The sequence below is a fragment of the Sarcophilus harrisii genome, chromosome 4 (assembly GCF_902635505.1).
Source record: "Sarcophilus harrisii chromosome 4, mSarHar1.11, whole genome shotgun sequence".
Lineage (NCBI taxonomy): Eukaryota > Metazoa > Chordata > Mammalia > Dasyuromorphia > Dasyuridae > Sarcophilus > Sarcophilus harrisii.
In genome coordinates, this window is record NC_045429.1 from 264,944,009 (window position 1) to 264,958,486 (window position 14,478).

At 36.1% G+C, this 14,478-nt stretch overlaps 3 protein-coding genes across 7 annotated transcripts in view; 1 reads left to right on the forward strand and 2 right to left on the reverse strand.

The window, feature by feature from the left end:
- TDRD6 (tudor domain containing 6) overlaps positions 1 to 14,478 on the reverse strand; it is a 115,099-nt gene that overhangs the window by 38,382 nt on the left and 62,239 nt on the right. The window lies entirely within an intron of this gene.
- ANKRD66 (ankyrin repeat domain 66) overlaps positions 1 to 14,478 on the reverse strand; it is a 92,699-nt gene that overhangs the window by 38,382 nt on the left and 39,839 nt on the right. The window lies entirely within an intron of this gene.
- PLA2G7 (phospholipase A2 group VII) overlaps positions 1 to 14,478 on the forward strand; it is a 66,683-nt gene that overhangs the window by 5,477 nt on the left and 46,728 nt on the right. The window contains exon 2 of one of the 2 annotated variants that reach the window (XM_012549106.3): positions 9,123 to 9,146. The exons of the other annotated variant lie outside the window; for it this stretch is intronic. The gene's annotated coding sequence lies outside the window, so the exon portion shown is untranslated. The remainder of the gene's footprint in view (positions 1 to 9,122; positions 9,147 to 14,478) is intronic. 2 annotated transcript variants of the gene reach the window in all.

Sequence of the window (14,478 nt, forward strand, 5' to 3'; positions counted from 1 at the left end):
AAGGTAGAAAGGAATTTAAGTGTGGGTACATACAAACAAACACTGAGGAAGGAAAATGAAGGTCCGCTTCAGAAAAGCTGAACCAACTTGTTTGGCTGGTGCTTGAGAAAAAAAGTGAGAAATATATTCAGACTAAAAGGTAAGGGTAAGATTATGGAAGGTCTTCTCTTCCAGACTGAGAAATTGGAACTTTACTTAATAGTACACGGAAAGACAGAAGACAGGTAGCACAGTGGAGAGAGCGCCAGGCCTTGAGTCAGAAGGACTCATCTTCCTGAGTTCAAACATGGCCTCAGATACTTCCCAGCTGTGTGACCACACAGCTGGTGACTGTGTGGGTAAGTCACTTTTTGCCTCAGTTTTCTCATTTGTAAAATGAACTGGAGAAGGAAATGGCAAATCACTCCAATATCATTTCAAGAAAATCTCAAATGGGCTCACAAGAGTTGGACACAAATGAAAAATAATGGAGAGGCACTGAAAATTTTTAAGTGGGGAAGTGACATGATTTCAGCTTTACATTAAGAAGTTTGATCTTCAGGATGTTTTAAAAGAGAAAGAGGCCAGAAGCAGGGCCAATTGTTAGGATGCTTTTACAATCTTCCAGGGGAAATGTCCAAGAGACAGGCATAAAGGGCCTTGCCCCTCTTGGTAAGTTATGAATATGTCAGTGAGTATGCTTGAATAAACAAATCATTAACATTCAAGAGCTAGTACAGCTGCTGCTTGAATGCACAGTATGAAACCAGGAGAGATGCTAAGCAATTTTTGGTCACTCACATCATTTCAGCATCTGTTTGGCATTTATAATTGCAATTTTTTTAAAATACCTGAATCAGGGGTCCTCAAACTAAGGCCCACGGGCCAGATGCGGCAGCTGAGGACGATTATCCCCCTCAGCCAGGGCTATGAAGTTTCTTTATTTAAAGGCCCACAAAACAAAGGTTTTGTTTTTACTATAGTCCAGCCCTCCAATGCTCTGAGGGACAGTTTACTGGCCCCCTATTTAAAAAGTTTGAGGACCGCTGCCTGAAGATGTGAGATATGAGTCCTTCCCTCTGACCCTTACCCCAACCCCTAGTCAAAGGGACACATGCTTTTTCTTCATTTTTTGGTAGAGGGGATGTGTCTTATGTTACAATCCATACTTTCTTCCCTTAGTTCCACTTGCAAGACTGCTGAGTCAGTAAGTCAGTAAACACTATCATTAATCAATTAATTAAACATTAATCAAGCACCCAATTTATGCTGGACACTGTATTGAGAACTGTAAAGGAGAGAACCCTAAAAGACTTGGGATCTTGTCCTGGCCCTGTCACAAGCTTGGGGAAGAACTTAACTAGGTTCACTTTCTATTGGACTGCATGAATTCTAAAGTCCCATCTAGCTCTAACATTCTAGTATTCAAAGCTCACACAAGAATTAAACTGATGAGTTTGCCTTTAGCATCATGCTTTATCCTAACATATCACACAATTGCTCACATTATTCAGCCCTAGAAAGCTCTCAGCAGCCTAGAAATTCTTTGTGCATTGCTATATATCCTTTTCCCTTGTGTCTTCCCTGTTTCCTATTTACTTTATATAGTTCTTAAGGATAAGGAAAATTACAGACATCTATTAAGTGCTTATAATGGTCTAAACGGGCAGCTAACAGATGCAGTAAATGGGCCACTGAGTTTAGGATCAAATAGACATCTTCATGAGTTCAAATCCAATCTCAGATACTTAACTATCTTTATGATACTGGGCAAGTCTCTTAACCCTGTTTGCCTCAGTTTCCTAATTTATAAAATGAGCTAGATAAATGACAAACCACCCCATATCTTTACCAAGAAAACTCCAAAACTCAGAGAGTTAGATATGACTGAAATGCCTAAACAACAAATTACATTCTAAACTCTGAGAACAATAGAAAAATTATACAGGAAATGATCCTTGAGCTCATGAAACATACTTCTAGTATGGTTGATTTTTTTTTAAAAATTGCCCATCAGGACAGGACATTTGGGATAGACTGGCAAAGCATATATTAAGTGCTCATTTTATCACAAGTACAGTGCCAAGAATATGAGATACAATTAGAAAATAAAGACAGTCCCTGGTCCTAAAGAGCTTACAATCCAATTTTAAAAGAAAATATAAAGGAAGAATCTGTGTGAATACTTAAAATTTTTGTTTTTTTTTTTAACAGAGGAGGAACCTGAGGCCTAGCGAGGTGATATAACTAAGATGGATTTTGAACTGAGGTCCTGTAAACTTTAGTTCAACATCCTTTCCACTGGAACATAGATTATATAGGATCACAGATTTAGAACTGGAAGAAACTTCACAAGTTGTTTAGTTCAACCCCCACATTTTATAGATTAAAAAAAATAAACCAACATCCACATAATTTAACAAAAGAAACATGGGTCAGTGGCAAATGCAAGATTAGAACCTGATGCTCTAACACCATGTCCAGATCTATTTCCTTGTATCATGGAGGTCATCAAACTCCTCCCCCCCAAAAAAATTTTTATTCCTAATTTTTATTTCATTGCAATCTAGAAATATCTGAATATTTGATAGCAGTAGAGCTATGTATAGATCAGACTAACCTATCTGTGATGTAGTGGTGGGTGGTTGCCAAATCAAGTCAGTTGAGTTGGACTTCACCATCAACCAGTTGCAAATCTAGGACATAATGGGTTCCACTATTGAGAAAATCCAATTTAGAAAAAGTTCCAGATTTTCAAGAATGATAAATTGGGGATAAAGGGTGGCAGTAGAGGAAGATCAATCCTAAAAGGAGCCTCCTATTTATTAAAAAAAAAAAGATTTATCTCATTATTCCTTTAAATAGCAAGGCCCACTAGCACATTATTTCAGCTTGCAAAAGCTGTTTACTACAGGTTTTCTGAAACATATCTCTTGCCTAAATCAATGTATAACCACACAGTAGTTAAGAAGTACATGGTAATTAAGCTGTCCCTTGCTTATCTTTGGATCTTTGCTACTTTTCTTTGTTTGGTCTATTAAATTCAGACTTTGCAGGTCAATAACTACCATCATGACTTGTTGGAAAATTTGAGAATTTTAATTGATCCAGACCGTTAGAAGGTCTTAACTTTTTCTCCTTATCCCTTTTGACAGTCTGGTAAAGCCTTTATGGACCCCTGCTTGAATAATGTTTTTAAATGTCTTAGATAAATATATATAGAATTACAAAAGAAGCCAATTATATTAATTATATTGAAACAGTTGTGTGTGTATATATACATACATTATAAAAACAAGCTCACAGAACTCCTGCCTAGCATATCATTTGGTAAATTATTATTATTCAACAGAGGCAAATGAAACCCTAAAAGAAACAAATGGCTGACGTAATTCAAGTCACAAATAGATGACATTATTTTGATCTCTGTAGTTGCAGAGGTCCCTTTGAGCTGGAAGTCAATAAATTAGAGGTTTGGTAGAGCCAGTTCAAAGCAGCTCCCGAGAATCAGATGGTTCAATTTTCAGAACATCACCTAAGAAATCACCTACTGAAAATTGAATTTGGATTTATTGTTTGGCTGATTGTCTACATATAAGAAAATTACAGAAAAATGTTAATAATATAAATGAAAATTAAAAGTGTGCCATGGGACATTTCCTTGTCCTTCCCTCAGAGAGTAAGCTGTTAATTGTGTTCTAGCAACCCCCTTCCTGTGATCCTGTGTGAAACTTAGTTCATATATCTTCAGATGATTTCTATAAAAAAAAGTTTAGAACATCTCATCATGGTAGAGCAGATAAGGGATATTTACAACCTTAGCAATAACAACAAAGAACCACAAGAGGAAGCAAAAAAATAAAATGAGAAGTTTTGCTGTTGTAGAAATGATTAGACCAAAATGCAACCCAGAAGGTTCTCTGACTCTAGATACAGGACTTGATATCACACATACTTTGCTTTTAGTTTTCAAATACATTATCCATATTTGCCATTCTGTGCAAGGTGCCTACAGTTATTCCTGTCCTCACCCCGGGGTGTGCTGGTAATTGTTTAACAACTAGGTTCTCAAAAACAAAGACAGAAACAAAAAAAAAAAACATGTGCCCATAATACACTTTAATGTTTAATTTGTATTGTTAACATTTTCTCTATCCTTTTCTCAAATCTAGACAGTCAACCAAATAATAAATCAAGCCTTGATTTGTAGCACTTTGACATTTCAGGGATATAACTGATTAAGCTAAAAATTTAACAATCAGCTCTCAAACCGGTTTGAGCAAACTCTGGCACACCTCTGTCCTCTACCATTGCACACCACTCTGCGGCCCCTTCCTACTTTATCTAGGTCTCTAAAACATTAAATTTCTAAGGCAAGAACAATGGACAGTTCAAAGATTTTAAGGTTTATAAGGCAATGCGAAGATTCCCAATGCCTCCTAAGCAACTGAACTTGTCAATCTTCTAGGTTTTGGACTGTTTCCTCAATAAGGGGGTGGAAGGGGAGGAGTGGGATTGGAATCTTTAAGTGGGTCTAAAGGCATTTCAGAAGTTGGAGTTTACAAACCTTCAAGCAACTCTTTGGTGATGACAGCACAGAAAAAAATTGTAGGGTGGCTTTTTTTTCTGGTCTTATTTGTTGTTTTGAGGGAGATGGGGAAATCATATATCACAGGTGTTCTAGCACTGTATTTCCAGATGAGGGGGAAGAAGAAGGGGAGGAGATGTCACAGGATAAATGTTTGAGAAGCCACTGCCTGGCACATTCATAACATCTAGGGACATTATCAGCAGTTTTTTTTTTTTTAACCCATTTCTTCAACATCAAACAGAAAGGTAAAGACCAAGTGGGAAACGAGATGATTCACTCTTTGATACATATATACATGCACAATATATACACATACAAAATATATAGATATATGCATACATATATAGGTGTATACACATACTTATATATGTGTATATTTACACACAATGTATGTATACACACTAAAACACAACACCCTTTTAGGGTTTCAATTACTGGTTAAAAGTCAAAAGAAAGATTAATGTGGAAAAGATTTATTTAAAAAATAGGAATTTATTATCATCATTAACCCATTCTGAAACAATCATATATATCTGTTGTGGCAAGACTCCAGGTTCTGGCAACATGGATTTTCTTGATAATAGCAATGAATGAAAAGAATTTACTAAAAAATGAAGATTTTGTAATACTTGTTGACAAAATAGTCACACTGAGGAAATCATAGAACATTTGAAAGTTTGAAGAAAGTTGTTCAAAACAGTATATGCCATAACTGCAACAATGTAAAGAAAAAAGGAAACCATACTCGGAGTAATTGCAACAGCCATAGATAAAACAACCTTTTCCCTCTTGGCTAAGGACAATAGGGGAAGAATATTGCAAGCATTGTTATGTACTCACTATGTATTATTTCTCCCTAATTTTTTTCTTTTGCTATAAGGAAAGTTTGGGGGATTTATGAGAGAGGGAGAGTATACAGTGTAATATCAGAAAAGACTATTGTGAAAAGATATCAAAATTTTTTAAAAAAACTTATCTATTAGTCATAAAGCAGATCTATTAGCCTTTTGGTTATGTCAAAGTCAGATCTCTGCTGCCTAGTTGCAAAGTCCAAAGAGTTTGACTCCCAAAAAGAAACCTAGTACCAAACAAGTTTCTGCTGCCAAGACTCCAGAAAGCTGAAGGAAACAGAAGGAAAAGGGACCTTGACAACAGGGAGAGGTCTGAGCTAGAAGTTTTATTTTCCCTAGAAGCAGTAGTTTTTATTGTTATTTAGTACTTTTTCAGTGATGTCTAACTCTTTGTGACTCCTTTTGGGGCTTTCTTTGCAAAGCTATTTCTCCAGTTCATTATGCAGATGAAAAAATTGAGTCAAACAGGGTTAAGTGACTATCCCAGGTTCACACAGCTAATAAGTTTCTGAGACTGTATTTGAACTCAAGAAGAGAAGTCTTCCTGACTTCAGACCTGGCTATCTACTGTACCGCCTAACAATACAGTTAAGACTATTAAAACATAAAGCTACATTAAGACTTTTTTTTTGACATCCTGTATACCAATGTTATAATGGACTGATAATATAAAGTTAGTTATTGGATAATGATGACTTATATTTTATTTTTCATTTTAATGGTATTTTATTTTTCCAGTTACAGGCAAATATAGTTTTCAACATTCATTTTTATAAGATTTTGAATTCCAATTTTTTTTCTCCCTCCATCTCTTCCTCTCTCCCCAAGACAGCAAGCAATCTGATATAAGTTATACATATACAATCATTTTTGACATATTTCCATACTCATGTTGGGAAAGAAAAATCAGAACAAAAGAGAAAAACAAGACAAAACAAAAAGAAGGTAAAAATAGTATGCTTCCACCTGCATTGTCTCCATAGTTCTTTCTCTGGAGGCAGATGGCATTTTCCAACTCAACTCTGTTGTAATTGTCTTATATCACTGTATTGCTGAGAAGAGTTAAATCTATCAGAGTTGATTATCACATTGCTGGTACTATGTACAGTGTGCTCCTGGGTTTTCTCACTTCACTCAGCATCAGTTCATGTAAGTCTTTCCAGGTTTTTCTGAAATCAACCTGTTAGTCAAATAATTATGACTTTTTTTTGTGTGTGAACAAAGCCAAGATTCAGTGATGAGAAAGGTAACCATCTTAAGAGATATGACTTCATAAAAATTTTTTATGAAAAATAAGAACATGGAGTAGGAATAGCATATGCTAAATTATCAGTGGATTTAAGTTTTTGCCTTATTCAGTAATTTTTCATTCTTATCTTACTATTTGTGATCCCTTTGGGGTTTTCATGGCAAAGATACTGGAGTGATTTGACAATCATATCTCAATGTCATAGATCTAGAGCCAAGGGACTTCAGGACACTTTTTAAAAATTTTTTGTTTTTGGAGGCAAGGGACAAATTTTGCTATAATTGTAATGCCAATTAAAGAGGGCTAAATTTCAAAAGAAGTTAGCAAAGAATCGGGATTGGGAAGGTAAATTTAGAGGAAAAGGTTAGAGCAGTGCTTCATGTTACTGAGATGCTAATTTTATGGCTTATGGTGGATTGGTCTGATTCTGTGCACAGATGCAGTACCCATTGTTTTCTGGATAGAGCTCACAGGGAACCTTCTGGAATTATGTTTTTAGTCCTGAAATGTCACTAGGTCAAGTGGCAGAAAACCAATTTTGTTTTGTGCCTGCAGGAACTTTAAGCATTATTGATGCTTATTAGTCTCAAAAACCCTGTTATCACAGACCAACGCACTGTTAACTGATAGCAATATTTATGGGCTTAGCATCCTGGTCAGATAAGAGTAAATTGAGGCAGAACATCCTAAGGGAAGAAATGCATAATTTCCAACTCAGTCACTCCCAAGCCAAGTAGCGTTTGGGTTATCCTCTCTAAGAAGATCACATCACTATTATAATTTATATTTTACAGTTAAAGAAATGAAGGTAATCAGAGATTAGCTGACTTGCCTTGGCTCAGCTTTTGAGCCAAGCTCATAATAACTAATTATGCTAATAACTTTTGAGGTCAAATTTGGGTTTAGGATTTCTCAGCTCCAGATCTGGCATTCTAGCTACTATGTCAGTTAACTTCCTCCACATGACATAGAATTATGACCTGGATCCTCTTCTAAACTGGTTTGGGAATATTGAACAAAGCAGAAGAACTTTGAGGGGAAAGGAAGAAGAAACATCAAGTTTATATCCTAAGTTTAATACATTGATTTAAATGACCATTGCAGGATAAATATTGTGACCAAAATATTTTAAAAATTCTTTATCATGTGCTTTATTTCCAATCTTTTTAAACCTATAACATATGACCTTGTTCTTTCAATGAGTCATGAAGTCAAGTGCTAGAGATTTAAAAAAAGGCAAAGTTAAACTTCTAAAGGTCATTGGGTTTTAATTTCCATCCTTTTTTGTTTGTTTACATTTTTGGCCTACTCTCTCAGGGAAAGGTTTCTAAAACTCCATCTGTGCTCTCAAGCATAGGAACTATAGCCAGTATTTCACTGGAAAATGACCAAGTTTCAGAATGAATTCCCCTGGTTAATTGCTGAGGATTGTTTTTGGATTTTTGTTCTTTTGCTTTTCGTATCATATTTCACCTCACCTACAAGTATAATCAAAAAATTCATATTGACAGGGTTTGAAAATTTATTTCTCATCTTCCCCTTTACTACATCATCTCTCTGCCAAGAGGTAGAAGTATACTTCATCATCACTCTTTTAGAGTTGTGATAATTTATTGCTTTTCTTAGTAACTAGCCCAAGAAACATTTCCTTAAAATGTCTTCATTTAGGCTTGTTGTTTGGCCTCCAATCTTGAAGTGTTCCATGACTTGAGGGAGGCATGAAAGTAAAATGAATTTAAGTGAGGGAAGACTGTGCAAAGTCACCAGCCTCATTTTCTCCCAGAATTATCAGAGCCCAGTGGCAAGATATAAATTAGGATGACTGGAAATGGTATGGGATGAAGTGGGAGACCTTGGCTTTTTTAAGCTAAGGTCCTTCTCAGATCTCAGTTTGTCTGAGGCAAGGCCCATTCAGCGATTAAGGCTAGGTAAAAATGAGGCAAAGAATGGCCTCTTTTGTCTAGTCCAAAAAACAAAAAGCCATCTCAGAAGGGAAGATCCTCATGGTTTCTGGCCAAAAGAGAAACTATTGCTATTTATATTATCCTTCCTCAGAATCCACACAGTAATCAAGGGAGTCTGGAACCTGTTGCTGGCCAATCATTGATAGTTGGGAGTGGGTATGCTAGGTACTGTGAATAGAAAGTTAAAATGATAGCTAGCTTATGCCCTTCTAGACTTTCTATTCTTACAGGTGGGACTGAAGGATAAGTGTACATGATCATTTGAGGAGAACAGGGGAACATTAAAGGTATCAGGATGAACTGAGAATTTGGACCTTGGGAAAAAAAACCAATAACCTAGGGATTGTTTTTTTTTTCCTTCATATTTATTTATTTTAGTTTATGGAATAAGACAAGCATCTCATAGTATAATAAACAAGATAATTATATTTCAAATATATAATAAATTTATTGTTTTTTTTCCTTTTTTTTCTTCTCCCACCCTAAAGATGGCTACCATTAGACACAAATAGGTAGGTGTACATAAAATTATTCTATACATATTTCTAGTTATTCTAAGTAGTGGAAATAAAAATGGGAATGTATGATAAGCATAGAAAATAACCTATGCAAAGATATTATATGTAGAAATGCTACATAGCTTTGCTAAATGTTAAACTCTATTGGGGTAGAGATTTTTGTCTTAATTTTATTTAAATCTGCCTTAACTTCTTTTCAGTTATCAGACATGTTTTGAATGAATGTGTGTTCTGTGGGATTTGCCACTGTGTTCTACATGCTTTCTTCTTCTAGCTCTGTGGCTTCATTTTTCCATTGGGGACCTCCTTCTTCCTAGTATCACCATTTTGAGGAATAATTCAGATCAACCCATTTGTCTATCAGACAGTTATAATAAATAGACAAGCATTTATTGAGTGTAATCAACTTTCCATTAACTATTTTAAGAACTGAGATTCTACTTCCAAGGAGTTCACATTCTAAATGGAAGACAACATGCAAGCAAATATGTAAGACAATATATACACCTCTATATTTATATATTCATATATGTAGTGTGTGTATGTATAAATGTAAACACACAAGACAAAACAGGTAAAACAAATCAACAGAGAGAAAGCTCTAGAAGGAAGTGGGAATCAGAAGAGGCTTTGTGTAGGTGGGATTTTAGCTAATATTTGAGGAAAAAAAACAATAGGAAAGTGAAGAGACCAGGATGAGAAAGGAGAATTTCAGCAACTTTAAAGTGAGCAGTTCCAGTTAAGTTATGAAATAAGAAGCCAGAAAGTTAAGAAGGAAGTGAAAGAAAAAGAAGTAGAAGCACCAGTTATTCTCTTAAGAGTTTTTGGGCAGTAAGGGAACAATCACTACTCAGGGAGAGAATGAAGTTAAATAATTGGGATGACAGAGGTGGGGATCTACTATAGAAAATGGGATGGGATGTCACGGAGGTAGTTTGGTACAGGAGTTTGCTTTTGCAAGTAAAAGGGTCAAGTGAAATGAAGGAAGGAAGAAAAAGAGGTAGAAAACTTCTCTTGATTCGAGATGAGGAGGAGGATGAAAGAGTGCTCTTGGTGAATGCCTTCAGGTTATTTTTTTTCCTTGAAGAAAGATTCTCAACTACAAAGGTGGAAACTGGATTCCTCCTATGGGAAGTTTGGGGAGTGGTTGAAAGATTTCAAAGAGACACTGGTTAATGGGATAGTGAATCAACTAAGGAGCTATAAAATGATTTCCTTGCCTTTTTGAGTTCAGAAATTTATAGTGGATCCTGTCATAAGGTTTTATACTTTTTCCTCCAATTTTGCTCATTATCTAATGGGTAGAAAGGAAGGCAGCAGATAGTGGGGATAATCTAGGACTCAGGTTTGGCAGGGCAAGGTCCTCAACGTTATGAGGGGGCAAAGAATTCAAGAGAAGACTATAAATTTGAACTACCTTATTAAGGAATCAAGGAACTAGTTTTCTAAGGAAGTAAGAAGAAGAGCATAGCTAGTGTAGAAGTCATGGTTTGGGAGGAAAAAAAAACAGAAGGGTGAAGGGATTAGAGATAGTAGAGAAGACAAAGAAAAGGGTTTTGGGTTTGCAAAGCAGAGAGTGGTAAAATGTTATCAGATTGTAAAAAGATAAAGGAGTTTCTGAGTTTATAAACTCAGAAAATAGTGGATTTGTGGGCCATGATAAGATAAAAAATATAACCATCTTTGTGTGTAGCTGAAGTTGGAATGGGAAGGAGTTGGCCATAGGAAATCAGTTGAGGAATTAGGAGGTTAGGGTGCTTGAGTTAATATCAATATGTATATTGAAGTCCCTTAGTGTAAGGATGGGAGTTGGAGGATAAGAGAAAGATGGTGAAACAGGTACTGAAGTCATTTTGGAAAAAAGAAAATTGAGGTATATATATAATAGCTATCAGAATCTTGTTTGAATGATAAATATAGATGGTAGAAGGTAGGGAAAAAAGTTACTGAATGCTGTTGATAGAGGGAGATTTTTGAAGTGACAACAGGGAACAGGGCCTGCCTTGGCATAGGCAATTTGGGTATCTTGAGAGGTCTCAAGGTAAGGTATCTACAATCATTCTTCATTAAATGGACTCTGGTTATTCTGCCTCCCCTTTCAGTCTCCTTTTATGTGTTGTCCCATTAGAATGTATATTTCTTTAAGACATTGATTGCTTTTTGTTCTTATTTTTATTTCTAGAGTCTAGCACAGTATCTGGCATTTAGTAAGTGCTTACTAAATTCTTATTTACTAGACATAGGATTCTTAAATGTGTTCCTTCAAAGGTGAAAGCTCCCTGTATAATACAACTCAACTATGAATTTTCAAGCCACTAGGATTTATCCTAGCAATTATTCTGAAATATTATATGATTTATACATATACAAGGGATAACAATAATCTTTTCCTCCACACACATACACACAGTTGCTTTAGAAAAATCCATATAAACCTCCTACCAAAGAGTGATTTGAGGGTACTTCTCAACTTTCATTGTGCAAACTCTTCTTTCCTCCTCCTGTTCTTTCTTCCTCCCTCTTTCCCTTCCTTCCTTCCTCCTTTTCTTCTTTTCATCCTCCTTTTCTTCCTTCCTTCTTCCTTTTTCTTCTTTCCTTCTTCCTTTTCTTCCTTCCTTCTTCCTTTTTCTTCTTTCCTTCTTCCTTTCCTTCTTTCTTCCTTCCTTTTTTCCTTCATTTCTCCTTCCCTCTCTCTTTTCCTCCCTCCCTCACTTCCTCTTCCATTCCTTCCTCCATCCCGTCCTTGTTCCCTTTCCTTCCTTCCTCCTTCCTCCTTCCTTTTCTTCCTTTCCTTCCTTTTTCCCTCCTTCTCTCCCTCTTTCCCTCCCTCCCTCCATCCTCCCTTTCTTTCTCCCCCCCCCCAAATTACAGAATGTTAAGTAATTTTCTACTTGAAATCTGTCTTTAATAGAAGTTTTGGCTACAGAGAAATCTACTGATAAAATCATCAATACATTCCTTTACTTTAGGCTCCAGAATCACAGCAACTTAAAGCCCACAAGGATCCTAATGTTCTCATCATAAATCATAGATTTAGAGCTAGAAGGGACTTTAGGGGTCATTTAATCCTCAGCTTCTTAATCTGAGATTTATGGCCCAATGTGGAGTCTCTTAGTTGAATGCGGGCCCTGAATTTATGATTTATTTTCAGTAAATGTTTGATTTGTATATCTATTTTATATACCTTTATACTTGGGGTCATATAAAAATTTCTAGGGTAGAAAGGGCTTGCAAATGGAAAAAGTTTAAGAAACTCTGAATCCTATCTTTTCATTTTTATAGAATAAATAGAGACCAGTAGACTTATCCAAATAGTAACTTGTCCAAGATTACAGAAATATTCAGTGGCAGAATCAGGATTATAATTTAGGTCCCCTGGTTCTAAACTCGCTGTACTATACTAATTCCAATCCTTTTTTTACTGGGGAGGGTTTAGGTAACTTGGCTAGAACTCTGATTTAGGAAATATTTCTTAGCAGTCTTTGAGCCTCTCTTTGCTCTTAACCCATTGCGGCATTTTTATCTTTGTCATACTGTAGTCACTTAATAGATGCTTATTATTCCCCACTGTCCTTCCCTACACCATCCTCTCCCTCATTATATGTAAACTTCTTTGAGGCAGAGATATTATACTTTTAAATTATTGTATGTCCAGTGCCTTGCATAGAGCAGGTGTTCAACAAATGTCGTTGAAGTAATTTTTACTTTTTCTCCAGTTTTTATAATAGCAGAAACTATGCTTTGGTAACATAGCTTGTAAAACAAAGCTTGTAAAAAAAAAAAAAAAAAACAAGTTTGTAAAACAAAGTTATAAATCTGTTAAGTTGAAAGGTTAAAGTCAAGAAACTCTTGTTTTTGTGTTATGGAATAGGATTTCAATGTAGTGATGTTAATGAAGAATGATAGCCCTAATGATAAACATGAAACCTCTCTCAGCAGTGATACCTTTTGTAGAGTAGATTGCTTAAAAGTTCCTTTACACAGCCAGGTCAAAGCCACCTCTTTATTCACTGAATGTTTTAGTGAATGCCATCCAATTCAGGAAGTCCTTACTTCACATTGCTTATTAGGATTCTTACAAGGTACTAAGACAGTGATTAGATAGAGACAATAATTATCTAATTTAGCATGATTGATCTGATCCTACAAGGCGATGTTATGGGCCAGAACTTGAAACAAGGTGCTAAGTCACTGGAATTGATAGAGACAATGATTATGTACTTAGTATTTAGTAGAGTTCTACAAGATTCACACCTTTAAGAGAGCATATATAAGCTAGGAGCCTCAACCAGGATTCAGTCTGGGAGATTCAGAAGCCAGGATTCAGCCGAGGAGATTCAAGCCAGAGATGACAATCAGGCAAGAATGGAGAAAGACAGAGAAGTGGTGGCAGGCTGTCCTGTGGAGAACACTGAAATCAAGATCTGGAAGGCCTCCAGAAAACTAGCGAACCCCAAGTGAAGGAGATAAGATTTTGAAGGAAATGCTAAAGGATTTGGACTTTAACTCCTGGCTGCATTTGGAGTTATCATTGAACTGAAAGGAAGGCTACCTCCAGAAGCCCCCCAAGAAACCTGCTCCCAGAGAACTTTATATTTTAGAGAAGAATATTACAATTGCTAATGAAAGAACATTGGTAGTCAGGGCCTTCTTTGGCATCTAGAAATATTACATCTCTGCTCCATATGGCCAGTATCTTTCTGTTTGGTGCCCATCCGTATTTCTGCTTTGGCAAGTGAAGTTGACTGCAAGGAGATTTTGGCAAATGCTGTCCATTGAGGGCATGTTGCCATGTCTCTACAGGCACAGAAATTAAGATGACCACACTTTTCTACCTAACCAATACATAAAATATGGGACAACAGAAGCACTGCACAGGAAGGTGAATAAATTAAGGGGAGACAAGGGTTCTATTGGAACATTCTGAGGCCAAGGCAAAAGCATTTAGAGGGGAAAAGATTGGATTAAGATTTAGCAGATATGGGTTCAAATTCTGGGTCTACTGGTATAAGTCAATAGGTAGCAATAGTCTTCTCAGTGCCTCAGCTTCCCCACCTGGGAGTAGGGGGTGGGGGGCAGGAATCATAACAAAATTTTCTCAATTGTTCATACAATATAGTTATAATAGTGAAGTAATATATCATATCAGAAAAAGCATAAAGAGCTTCTTTGAGGTAGATAGTACTGCCAGTAGAGGGCCCAATATGGGGTCTGGAAGAAATGAATTCAGATCCTTTCTCTTAATAGTTGTATGACTCTGGGCAAATCACTTAAGCTCTTTTGGCCTATTTTCTTATCTGCAAAAACCAAAAGTAACAATAATAAA